Here is a 14627-nt window from a genome sequence, read left to right as displayed (position 1 = left end):
GTATCTGTCTCAGATCCTGCACAAAAAGTGCAGCAAGTGTAGCATGAGTACGTAAACAACGTGTACCCAGTAAGTATCAAGCCTAATCTCGAAGCGGCAGAGACGAGATGGCCGACTTTGACACTCACTACGGGTCAATAATAATAATTGAAATAAAACTAGAATATATAATTCAGCATGATTCACAGAATATAACAATAATTTATTTAACCAACAGAAATAATTAAATTCCTTCAAATGCAACAATTCTCAATATATTAACTAAATTCCTTCAATTCTAATAAATTTTTAATTTATCAATTAATCTCATTTACAGAAATAACAATAATTCCTTAGCAAGCAGGGATAATAATTCTTAAATTTCAAAGATTTTTAATTTATCAATTAACTTCACAAGCTACAATAAACTATCAAAGTATCGTGTAATTATTATTATTAAGCACGATTTCTGCCGAGGTCGTTCGGCCCGATCCAGAATGCCGTGTACACTGCCGAGGGACGAGCGACACGATCCATAAATGCATCTATCCTGCCGAGGCGTTCGGCCTGCTCCACAAGAAAAGGAGGACATTTTCTTATGTACCTCCGGAATGAGAGTATATTTATTATAAGAGTATATTCATTATAAGATAAATTCGAAAAAATGAACAATTCCTTTTAACAATTAATTAATTTAAACAGAAAATTCAAGCATATGAGATTTCCATCCTTTAATATTTTTATCTAACAATTCACAACATATATATAAATATATCAAATAATTTAATTAAGTAAAGACTACCATTTATACAAGTAATTCATGCTTTTGAGTCCTAAACTACCCGGACTTTAGCATTAATAGTAGCTACGCACGGACTCTCGTCACCTCGTGCGTACGTAGCCCCCACAATTAGCAATAATTACTTAATTTAATCACCTATGGGGTAATTTCCCCCTCACAAGATTAGACAAGAGACTTAACTCGTCTTGCTCCAATTTAATCCACTAATAGGCCTTTTCCTCGATTATCCAACTTCGATTGGCTCGAATCTAACCAACAATAATTCGATACAATCACTAAAATTTATAGGAATCAATTCTAAAAGAAAATATTACATTTTCAATAAAAATCCCGAAATTAATTAAAATTTTGTCTGTGGGGCTCACATCTCGAAATCCGACAACCCATTCAATTACGAGTCCAACCATACCAGTTTCACTCAAATCCGACTCCGAATCGATACCGAAATCTCAAAAATTCACTTCTATGAGATTTCTAAATTTTTTCCAAATTTCAATCTCAAAACACTAATTAAATGGTGAAAACAATGATATATTTGTGTATATAGACCAAATCCGAGTTAGAATCACTTACCCCAATATCTTTCCTTGAAAATCTGTCAAAAATCGCCTCTGCTCAAGCTCAAGTTTGTCAAAAATGGCAAATGGGTCGAATGCCTCTGTTTTTATAACTTACAGATTTGTCCAGTCTGATTAGGGAGCTCGATCAGGGAGTACGATTAGGGAGCTCGATCAGGGAGTCCGATTAGGGAGCTCGATCAGGGAGTCCGATCAGGGAGTCCGATCAGGGAGCTCGGTCAGGAAGTCCGATCAGGGAGCTCGATCATGGGAGCTCGATCTTGGGCCTCGATTTTTGGGCTCGATCTTGGGCTCGATCACAGCCCAGAATTTCCTACAGAAGAGAAAAATTGCAGCAGCTGTTTAAGTCTAATTTTTGATCCGTTAACCATCTGAAACTCACCCGAGGCCCTCGGGACCTCAACCAAACATACCAACAAGTCCTAAAACATTATACAAACTTAGTCGAACCTCTAAATCACATCAAACAACGCTAAAACCACGAATCATACCCCGATTCAAGCTTAATGAAACTAAGAATTTTTAACTTCTACATTCGATGCCGGAACTATCAAATCAAGTCTGATTGACCTCAAATTTTGCACACAAGTCATAAATGACATAACGGAGCTGTAAAAAATTTTCAGAACTGGATTCCGACCCCGATATCAAAAGGTCAACTCCCCGGTCAAACTTTCAAACTTAAATTCTTGTTTTTAGCCATTTCAAGCCTAATTTAACTACGGACTTCCAAATAAAATTCCAAACACGCTCCTAAGTCCAAAATCACCATACGGAGCTGTTGGAATCATCAAAATTCTATTCCGGGGTCGTTTGCACATAATTCGACATCCGATCACTATTTGAACTTAAACTTTTAATTTTTCATCAAAATTCCATATCTCGGGCTAAGGACCTCGGAATTTGATTTCGGGCATACGCCCAAGTCCCAAATCACAATACGGACCTACCGGAACTGTCAAAACACTGTTCCGAGTCCGTTTTCTCAAAATTTTGACCAAAGTCAACTCAGTTGAGTTTTAAAGCTCTAATTCACATTTTAATCCATTTTTCACATAAAAACTTTCCAAAAATTTTTACGGTCTGTGCACGCAAGTCGAGGAATGATAAATAGTATTTTTTAAGGTCTTAGAATACATAATTAATTATTAAATTTAAAGATGATATTTTGGGTCATCACATTCTCCACCTCTAAAACAAACGTTCGTCCTCGAACGGGTTTAGAATTATACCTGAAGTGCTGAATAAGTGTGGATATGTGCTCCGCATGTTTTCCTCGGCCTCCCAAGTCGCTTCCTCGACTGGTTGGCCCCTTCACTGGACTTCTACTGCAGAAATCCTCTTGGACCTCAACTGTCGAACCTGTTTATCAACAATGGCAACTGGCTCATCTTCATAACCTAAGCTATTGTCTAGTTGAACTGTGCTGAAGTCTAACACATGTGATAGGTCAGCATAATACTTCCGGAGTATAGATACATGGAAAACCGGATGAACTCCCGATAGGCTGGGAGGCAATGCAAGCTCATAAGCAACCTCCCCAACTCGTCTCAACACCTCAAATGGGCCTATAAACCTTGGGCTCAACTTGCCTTTATTCCCGAATCTCATGATTCCCTTCATCGGCAAAACTTTCAAAAGAACTTTTTCACCCACCATAAATGATAAATCACGCGCTTTCTGATCCGCGTAACTCTTATGTCTGGACTGTGCTGTACGAAGTCGCTCCTGAATCAACTTTACATTTTCCAAGGTATCTTTCACTAAATCAGTACCATATAACTTAGCCTCACCGGGCTCAAACCACCCGATGGGCGAACGACATCGCCGACCATATAAAGCCTCAAATGGAGCCATCTCGATGCTGGATTGGTAACTGTTATTATAAGCGAACTCCACCAAAGGCAAGAAATGATCTCACTGACCTCCAAAGTCAATCACACATGCCCTGAGCATATCCTCCAAAATCTGAATTGTCCGCTCTGACTGCCCGTCGGTCTGCGGATGAAAGGTTGTGCTGAGCTCTACACGGGTCCCCAACTCACTCTGTACTGCTCTCTAGAAATGTGAAGTAAACTGATGGCCTTTATCTGATATGATAGAAATTGTCACACCGTGCAACCAAACTATCTCCTGGATATATATCTAGGCCAACCTCTCTGAAGTATACTGTCATAACCCAAAATCTAACCATGGTCGTGATGACGCCTATCGTGTTACAAGACAAGCCTATTTCCCAAAATATTATTACTAAATCGATTATAATAATTTAATAAAACATTTCCAACATTTAAATTTTTCATAAACTAAATCAACTCTAAATATAATTATAGAAAATACGGAAACGAGCCCCAAACATCTGGGTGTCACTAAGTCATGAGCGTCTAAATCTATGAACTAAGAAATAAAACTATCTAACTGTCAATACAGTCCAAAAAAAGAAATGATAAAAGGAGTAACAAGGTCCTGCGGACGCTAGCAGCTACCTTGCAGTCTCCAACGATAGCCGGTCTGAACTCAACGATCGCCGCGCTCTAACTCACCTAGATCTGCACATAAAGTGCAGGGTATAGTATGAGTACAACCGGCTCAGTAGTAACAGAAATAACTAAGGAACTGAGTAATAGTGACGAGCTAAGCAAAATAGTCCAATTATTTATTTTCACAATTTACAATAAACATGAATAAACAGGTAAATTCCATAAAACCAACAAATGACACAAAGAAATTAATAGGTAAATGCAGCAACAACAAAAGTAAATGCAACCTCACAAGAATGTCACTCCATCACTCAGCACTCGGCACTCAACACTTGTACTCAACACTTAATACACTCAATACTCAATAGGTACCTGCGCTCACTGAAGGTGTGTACAGACTCCGGAGGGGCTCCCAAAGCCCAAGCTCTAAGCACAGACAACTCGCGTGCCATAATATCAATCCCTGGATCCGCACGGTCAACTCACGTGCTACGCGGACAACTCACATGCTACGCGGACAACTCACGCGCTATGGTATCAATACCTGGATCCGCACGGACAACTCACGTGCTGCACGGATAACTCACGTGCCTCAATCAAATACCTCATAACAGGCCCTCGGCCTCACTCAATCATGTACCTCACTAGCCTCACCATCATCAACAAATAAGGGAACATAGTCCACATCAAGTATCACTGCATATTAGCAAATAATAGAGACTGAGGTAAACAGGTACAATAATTTCTATGACTGAGTGCAAATAATGTGAGCATGAATAAAGGCTAAGCATGATCTCTAACATGAAGGCAAACAAGTTCAACAACAAATAAACACATAACCACAGATAATAGCCATTAGGCCTCACGGGACGGACCAAGTCTCAATACCTCACGGTGCACACCCACACGCTCGTCACCTAGCATGGGTATTACTTCCAAACCATCACGTGATGTCAAATCTACGGGTTTATACCCTCAAATCCATAGTTAAAACTGTTACTTACCTTAACAGCGTAAAATCCTACTCCGGGATGCCCTCGTCTCTGGACTCGGTCTCCAAAAGCTCCGAATCTAACCAAAATCAGAATACTAATATCAACATAGGCTAAAGAATCGAATTCCACAATAAAAATTACATAACTAGGCCAAAAATTCGAAATCGGCCAAAACCCGGCCCCAGGGCCCATGTCTCGAAACCAGTCAAAAATGGAATAATAACAAACCTCGTCCTCACTCGAGTCTAACCATACAAATTTCACCAAATTCCGACATTAACTCGACCCTCAAATCTTCAATTAAAGTCTTAAAGATTTCTATCATTTTCAACCTAATCTATACCCATTTGAACTCAACAATCTTTCCATAAACCTTATTGATATGCATAAATGATACTATTACACCCAAGAATCATACTCTTAATCACCCATCTTTACCCAAACTCGAAATTGAAGACTAGGGGTTAGAACCTTACCTCTTGGGTGAAGATCTTGTGATATTTTCTTGTTGGATTTCAAAGCTTGAACAAGATTTTGATGAACAAAGCACTTGAGCTTCTTCCTCTCTCTAGAACACTCTCCTTTCTCTCTAAAAAATGTCAGATTTTTTTTCCAAAATGAGTCCTAAAGCCTATTTATCAAAATGGGTTCGGGTTATGAAAATAGAAAAATTAACTCTCAGAAAGCAGGTCTTCGGTAGAATAATAGACCGCAGAATGGGTATGCGGGTCGCAAAATGTACCGCAAAATCGATGCCCAGAAATGGGCTTCACTGGACAGGTTTGCGACCATTTTGCGGTCGCATAACTACTTCTGCGATCGCATAATGATTCTGAGATCGCAGAAGTGGTCGCAGAATCGCACTTTTCAAGACTTTGGTAATTTGGTCATAACTTCTTGTAGGAATGTCCAAATGACGAACGGTTTGAAGCGTTGGAAACTAGACACATAGACCTTTCGTTTGATAGGTAACAAACCATATAACACTTCGTATCATGAGATTTATGCTCATTTGAAGTTAGGTCTTGTGCGAACTCACTTGAAACTTTAGTCTTATGAAATTTCCAACTTCCAAACTTCTCGTTAACCATCCGAAATCATCCCGAGCTCCTCGGGACCTCAACCAATATTTCCCACAAGTCATATATCACTACCCGAACTTAGTCAAACATTCGGAACACCCAAAAAAGCACCAAAACACCAATTCAACCTCGGTTCAAGCCTAAGAACTTCTAAACTTCCAAAATTCACCAACGCCGCCGAAACCTATCAAACCACGTCCGAATGACCTCAAATTTTGCACACACATCACAAATGACACTACGAACCTACTCCAACTTCCGAAATTCCATTCCGACCCTGATACCTAATTTTTCCATTGCCGACCAAAATCACCAAATTTCTAACTTTCGCCAATTCAAGCCTAATTCTACCATGGACCTCCAAATAATAATCCAGACACACTCCTAAGTCTAAAATCACTCAACGAAGCTAACCGAATCATAAAATCCAAGTCCGAACTCGTTTACTCATAAGTCAACTTCCGGTTGACTTTTCTAACTTAGCTTTCTAACTAAGAGACTAAGTGTCTCATTTCATTCCAAAACTACTCTGAACCCAAACCTACCAACTCGATACAACTCAACACAACTGAACAACACATAAATAAGCAGAAATGGGAAAAACAGGGCTACAACTCTCGGAACGACCGACCGGGTCGTTATATATACGTAGTCACAACAGGAATAAAATGTGCTGACTTGGTCAGCCTGTCAACAATGACCCAAACTGCATCAAACTTCCGCAAGGTCCACGGCAACCCAACTACAAAGTCCATAGTGATGCGTTCCCATTTCCACTCTGGTATAGTCATCTGCTAAAGTAGGCGACCTGGCCTTTGGTGCTCATATTTAACTTGCTGGCAATTTAGACACCTAGCTACATACTCAATTATGTCCTTTTTCATTCGCCTCCACCAATTATGTTGCCTCAAATCACGATACATCTTCGTAGCACCCAGATGAATAGAATACCGAGAACTGTGTGCCTCCTCTAGGATCTTCTTCCTCAGTCCATCTATATTAGGAACACATAGACGATCCTGGAGTTGCATAACACCATCTGCGCCAATAGTAACTTCCTTGGCACCACCCCGTAGTACCGTTTCTCGAAGAACCATCAAGTGTGGATCATCATACTGGCGAGCCTTGATCTGCTCAAATAGTGAAGACTGAGCTACAACACATGCAAGAACTCGGCTGGGCTCTGAAATATCCAGCCGCACAAGTCTGTTGGCCAAGGACTGAATATCCAAAGCTAATGGCCTCTCCTCTGCTGAAATGAAAGCCAAACTACCCATACTCTCTGCCTTTCTACTCAAAAAATGCTGCAAACTGCGATGATCAGTGTAAACTTCACAAGACACCCCATAAAGATAATGCCTCAAAATCTTAAGAGCGTGAACAATCGCAGCTAACTCCAAATCATGTACCGGATAATTCTTATCGTGTGGCTTTAACTGACGTGAAGCATATACAATAACTTGCCATTCCTGCATCAATACACAACCCAAGCCGACGCGTGAAGCGTCACAATACACTGTATACATACCCGAACCGGAAGGCAACACTAACACTGGTGCTATAGTTAATGCTGTCTTGAGCTTCTGAAAGCTCACCTCACAATCATCGGACCATCGGAACGGAGCACACTTCTGGGTTAATTTGGTCAAAGGTGCTGCAATAGATGAAAAACCTTCCACGAATCGTCGATAATAACCTGTTAAACCTAGAAAACTCCTGATCTCAGTCGCCAAAGTGGGACGATGCCAATTCTGAACTGCCTCAATCTTTTTGGGATCAACCTTAATACCCTCGCCCGACACAATATGCCCCAAAAATGCTACAGACTCTAGCCAGAACTCACATTTGGAGAACTTAGCATATAGCTTTTGTTCCCGCAATGTCTGAAGCACTACTCTCATATGATGCCCATGCTCCTCCTTACTGCGTGAGTAGATAAAAATGTTATCAATAAAGACAATGACAAACGAATCAATATATGGCCTGAATACCTTGTTCATCAGATCTATAAACGTTGTCGGGGCGTTAGTTAAACCGAAAGACATCATCAGAAACTCATAATGACCATATCTAGTCCGAAAAGTAGTCTTCGGAACATCCGAATCCCGAATCTTCAACTGATGGTACCCCGACCTCAAGTCGATCTTAGAGAATACCCTAGCACCCTGTAACTGGTAAAATAGATCATCAATACGCGGCAACAGGTACTTGTTCTTAATAGTGACTTTGTTCAGTTGACGATAATCAATACACATCCGCATTGTTCCATCCTTCTTCTTCACAAATAATACCGGTGCACCCTAAGGCGATACACTCGGTCTGACGAAACCTTTGGCTAGTAACTCCTCAAGATATTCTTTCAACTTTTTCGGAGCCATGCGATATGGTGGGATAGATATAGGCTGGGTATCTAGAAGATCTGAAGCAAATACATCGGAGAACTCCCGAACTGCAGGCACTGAATCAATAGTCGGAGTCTTTGCAGTAGTATCCCAAACATAGGCTAGATAAGCCAAGCAACCCTTCTCAACCATGAGTTGAGCCTTTATAAAAGAAATAACTCGATTAAATGAACTAACAAATGAACCCTTCCACTCCAGCTTAGGCAATGCTGGAATAGCCAAGGTAACAGTCTTGGCATGACAATCCAGAATAACATGATATGGAGATAACCAGTCCATGCCCAGAATAATTTTAAAATCAGTCATCTCAAGTAATAGGAGATCTGCTCTAGTTTCATAAACACAGAATGTAATAATATAGGACCGGTAGATCCGGTTCACAACCACAGAATCGCCCACAGGATTGGACATATAAATAGGAGTACTCAAGGACTCACAGGAAATACCCAGGAATAGAGCAAATAGAGATGACACATATGAATACGTAGATCCTGGATCAAATCATACTGAGGCATCTTTGCCGCAAACAGAAATAATACCTGTAATCACGGTATCTGAGGCTTCTGTATCTGGTCTAGCCGAAAAAGCATAGAACCGAGCTGGAGCGCTAACTGGCTGGCCTCCACCTGATTGACCTCCACCTCTAAGCCGGCCCCTACCCACCTGTCCTCCACCTCTTGGTGGTCGGACTACTGGTGGAGCAACTGGTGCGATAATCTTAGGCTGTTGACCCCTGCTGCACTGGTCTACCTCGCAGTCTGGGGTAGAATCTCCGCATGTGACTGGGGTCCCCGCACTCGTAATAACTCTTCGGTGCGATGGGCTGCTGACTAAGTGCTTGGCCCTAGGGACCTGAATACCCACGGGAAGGACCCTAAATAGCTGGTGGGCGATAAGAACTCTCTGGTATAACACTGAGATAAGGTCGCACTGGAGCACCCTGAGGAGGCGGTGGTGCTGGATATGGGGGCCTGCTGGACTACCTCTCACGAACTGACCTCTGCCCCCAGACTGAGCATCTCTGAACTCTCCAGAATACCTAAACCGCTTATCTCTCATACCCTTCTCTCGGCTTCGACGACGTACACCCTCAATCCTGCGGGATATCTCCACAAATAGCTCATAAGAAGTACCCATTTCAACCTCTCGAGCCATAGTGGCCTGAATGCCAGTATGTAAACCCGCAACAAACCTCCGCACTCTCTCCGCCTCAGTAGGGAGTATCATAAGTGCATGGCGATATAACTCAAAAAACCTCGCCTCATAAACGGTCACTGAAATCTGACCCTGCTGGAGCTGCTCAAACTGAAACCTCAACTCTTCCCTCCAGGAGGGTGGAATATACCTGTGATGACCCAAAATGTTATATTTAAATTTAATAAGTAATTCTCTGTTCTAAGACCTCAAAAAGCACTAATTATCATTCCTCGACTTGCGTGCACAATCCGTAAAATTTTTCGTAAAGTTTTTATGTGAAAAATGGATTAAAATATGAAATAGAGCCTTAAAACTCAATTGAGTTGACTTTGGTTAACAGTTTTAGCAAACGGACCCGGATCAGTGTTTTGATAGTTCTGGTAGCTCCATATCGTGATTTGGGACTTGAGCGTATGCCCAGAATTTAATTTGGAGGTCCCTAGCTCAAGTTATGACCATTTAACGGAAACTAGTAATTTAAAGGCTAAAGATTTCCAAGTTTGACCATGGGGTTGACTTTTTGATATCGGAGCCAAAATCTGATTCTGGAAATTGGAATAGCTTTGTTATGTCATTTAGGACTTGTGTGAAGAATTTGAAGTCACTCCAGATTCATTTAATATGTTTTGGCATGAGATTTGCAAATGGAAAGGTTTATAACTCAAAGTTCGAATCGAGGTGTGAATTGCAATTTCGATGTTATTTGACGTGATTTTAGACCCCGAGTGAGTACGTATTATGTTACGGGACTTGTTGGTATATTCAGACGGGGTTCCGAGTACCCCGAGTGTGATTCGAATCGAAATCGGAACAAGAATTTGACTTAAGCAAAAAATCTAAAATTTGGCCTTCTGGTGTAATCGCACTTGCGGATATTTGACCGCAGGTGCGAACTCATAGAAGCGAGCCTTCGATCGCAGATGCGCTCGGGCATGGCTGGGCAAAAGTCCGTAGGTGCGGAAACCTGCACGCATCCGCGCGTCCGCAGAAGCGGACGCAATAATCGCAGAAGCGGTGGTCAGCGCAGGTGCACATTTTTTCTCCGTAGGTGCGAGACCTCGCCTGGCAGCCCCATTTCGCAGAGCGAGATTTTTCTCACAGATGCGAGCTCGCATGTGCGAGCCCAGGAACCGTAGGTGCGGAAATGCCTGGGCAGTGTATATATCGAAGAGTCCGATATTATTTTCATATTTTGGTCGTTTTGAGCTCGGTTAAGGTGAATATTTGGGCGATTTTCACGGAAAACATTGGGGTAAGTGTTCCTTATCCTATATTGATTATATTTCATGATTCCATATTCATTTATATCATGAATCCGTGAATTTATGGAAGAACAACTAGAGTTTTTTAAAATCTTCCAAAAACGAAAATTTAAGAATTGAAGGTCCATTTGATATCGGAATTGGATAATTTTTGTATGGTTGAACTTGTAGCGGAACGAGTGTTCAGATTTTGTGAGTTTTTCGGGATTTGAGACGTGGGTCCCACTATCAAATATTTTAACGAATTTTGGATTTTTATCTGGAAAATTAGTAAATTCATATGGAATTAATTCCTATGATTTGTATTGAGTATATTGAATTATTTATGAATAAATTTGAAGCTTTTGGAGACAAATTTAAAAGGAAAAGTTGTGGTCGAGTAATTGATTGAAATTTACAAAGCGAGGTAAGTGTCTTGGTTAACCTTGACTTGAGGGAATAGGACCCTTAAACTATTTGTAATGTGAAATGCATGTGAACGACGTATAGGCGAGGTGAAGAGTGTCTATACGTCGTCAAATTAATTGTTTGCATAATTATTTGAAAAATCATAAATCGTTTTAAATCATGAATTAGTTGTTATAATAATTGTTTCTCTCCTATTCTTTGTCAAATATTAATTCTTGAATTCCTGCAATAATTGTTACATGCTATTTCATTTATGTGTTTTAATTGTTATTTGGCATTTAGCATACTAAATATTAACTGCCTATTTTCTCCACGATTTTCACAATTAATTGATAATTGCCATTGTTTGCTCATAGATAAATTAAAATTATTGTGTGCCTTGATGCTTAATAGTTTCTCATTGGACGTGGTATTTATTGGAGTAATTTTTATTACATTTATGAGTTGTTAAAGTTATATTGGGGGAACGAGTTGCATGCCACAACATGAACAGGAATATATATATATATATATATATATATATATATATATATATATATATATATATATATATATATATATATATATATTGGGGGATCGGGTTGCACGCCGCAACAGACTTATTAAAAAGTCCAAATTGGAGGATCGGGTTGCACGCCGCAACAGACTTGTTAAAAGTCAATATTTGGGGGATCAGATTGCACATCGCAATAGACTTATTTAAAAGTCAATATATATACTTGATTAAAAATAATTATATGAGAGGATTGAAAATGAATATATATTGTGGGAGCGGGTTGCACGCCGCAACAGAATTGAATATGAATATATTGTGAGAGCGGGTTGCACGCTGCAATGGAAATTGATGGAAATGATAATTGGTTATGACTGTTGGGTTGGCTTCAATTATTATAAATGAGTTATCTAATTTATTTCTATTATTTTTTGTTGTTACTAATATTGCGTACATGTTAATGTAAGTGACCCACCTTAGCCTCGTCACTACTTCGTCGAGATTAGGCTCAGCACTTACCAGTACATGGGGTCGGTTGTAATGATACTACACTCTGCACTTCTTGTGCAGATTTCGGAGTTGGTCCCAGCGGCGTACCATAGCCTTACTCGTATTTCAGCTACTAAAGGAGACTTTAGGTATAACTGCATGGCGTCCGCAGTTCTGAAGTTCCCATCTACTTTACTTTAGCTGTGTGTTTATTTTCAGACATCTTTATTTTATTCAGACCTTTATTTGTATTTATTCTAGAAGCTCGTGCACTTGTGACACCAATTCTAGGATGGTATTTAGACACCGTTGTTTTTATGGATTATTCACTATATTTTAGACTTTACTTCCGCATTTATTCTTTGTTATTAATAAATTTTAAAATTGTTTGAAAAAAATAAATAATATTATTCTAACGTTGGCTTGCCTAGAAAGTGAAATGTTAGGCGCAATCACAGTCCGAAGGTAGGAATTTCGGGCCGTGATAGTTGGTATCAGAGCACTAGGTTACATAGGTCTCACGAGTCACGAGCAAGCTTAGTAGAGTCTGAAGGATCGGTATGGAGACGTCTGTACTTATCTCTCAGAGGCTATGAAGTTTAGGAACAATATCACTTCTTTCTTATTCTGTCGTGCAAATTTATTCTATCATCGATGATTGAACCATTCTACTCTTATTCTCTCGTAGATGGTGAGAACATATAATACCTCTACTGATGGACAAGGGACCAGAACCCCCGGTGGCAACTATGGCCAGGGGTAGAGGTCGTGCTAGAGGCCGAGACAGAGGCCGAGGTAGAGCTCAGTCCAGAGCTCGAGCAGCTGCACCTGTTGTAGAACCTCAGGTGGACCTTTAGGAGGAGGTTCCAATTCAGAATGTACCAGTTGGACCAGTTCAGGTCCTGGAAGAATTTATAGCCACTCCAGTACTTCAGGATGCTCTAGTCCGTTTGGTAAGTCTTATGGAGGGTGTGGCCCAGAATGGTACATTTCTAGTGGCACCAACCATCTCACATGCTGGGGGAGGAGCACAAACTCCCACTACTCCCGCTCCAGAGAAGATGGCTCCCTAGAATCAGGCTCCAGCAGCCCCGCTAGTTGGGGTAGTTCAGCCAGTTGTTGCGGCACAGACCGGTGATAGGCCCGCCATGTCTTTTGAGGCCTTATTGAGACTGGATAAATTTACTAAGCTCTTTCCAGTTCACTTCAGTGGTACACCTTCTGAAGACCCACAGGATTATCTTGAACACTGTTACGAGGCGTTGTAGAACATGGGTATAGTTGAGACCAATGAGGTCAATTTTGTTGTATTTCAGATGACGAATTTCGCCAAGAGGTGGTAGAAAGATTATACATTGACCCGACCAGTTGGATCGCCTGCACTTACCTGGGAGCAGTTCTCTCAGCTATTTCTAGAGAAGTTCTTCTCTATCATACTGAGAGAGAAATTTCGCAAGCAATTTGAGCGTCTACAGCAGGGCAGTATGACTGTTACTCAGTATGAGTCCCGTTTTGTGGATTTGGCCCGTCATGCTCTCCTTTTACTACCTACTAAGGGAGAGAGAGTGAGGAGGTTTATTGAGGGACTCACTCACCCTATCAGGCTTCAGATGGCCAAGGAGACCGGAAGTGAAATTTCTTTTCAGGCGGCTGCTAATGTCGCGAGGAGGATCGGGATAGTTCTTGCACAAGAGAGAGGGCAGAGGTCTGATAAGAGGCCTCGTCAGTTCGGTGGCTTCGATGGTGCCTCGTCTAGAGGCAGGGGTAATTTTGGTAGGGGTCATCCTCCCAAATCGTTTCATTCAGCAGTTCATGCATCTCCCGATGCTTCAGGGAGTCACGGTCCTATTGTGCCTTACTATGGACAACTAACATTTAGTGCACATTCAGCTCCTATCAGTGCACTGCCACTCCAGAGTTACTACATCGGTTATCCAGCCCATTTGGTTCAGCTTCAGCTTCAGCAGCCACGGCATCAGGATGGGTGTTACGAGTGTGGGAACATTGGTCACATTAGGAGGTATTGCCCTAGATTGGTGAGTAACAGATTTTAGCAAGATTCTCGTGCCATCATACCGGCACTGGTTGCTTCATCGCCTGCTCAGCCAGTTAGCGGTAGGGATCAGGAAGCTAGAGGTAGAGGTCAGGCCATTAGAGGTGGAGGTCAGGCCATTAGATGTGCAGGTCATACCGTTAGAGGTGGAGGCCAGCTAGTTAGAGGCCGTCCCAGGGACGCAGTTCAGAGTGGTGGGTCGCAGCCCTGATTTTATACTTTTCCAGCTAGGCCTGAGGCCGAGTCATTTGATGTTGTGATCATAGGTATTATTCCAGTTTGCCATAGAGATGCTTCAGTTCTATTTGATCCAGGATCTACTTATTCCTATGTGTCCTCCTATTTTGCTTCATATTTGGTTGTGCCTTGTGATTCTCTGAGTGCTTCTATTTTTGTATCTACACCGG

The sequence above is a fragment of the Nicotiana tabacum genome, chromosome 19 (genome assembly GCF_000715075.1).
Source record: "Nicotiana tabacum cultivar K326 chromosome 19, ASM71507v2, whole genome shotgun sequence".
NCBI lineage: Eukaryota > Viridiplantae > Streptophyta > Magnoliopsida > Solanales > Solanaceae > Nicotiana > Nicotiana tabacum.
Note: the sequence above shows the minus strand (reverse complement) of the source record.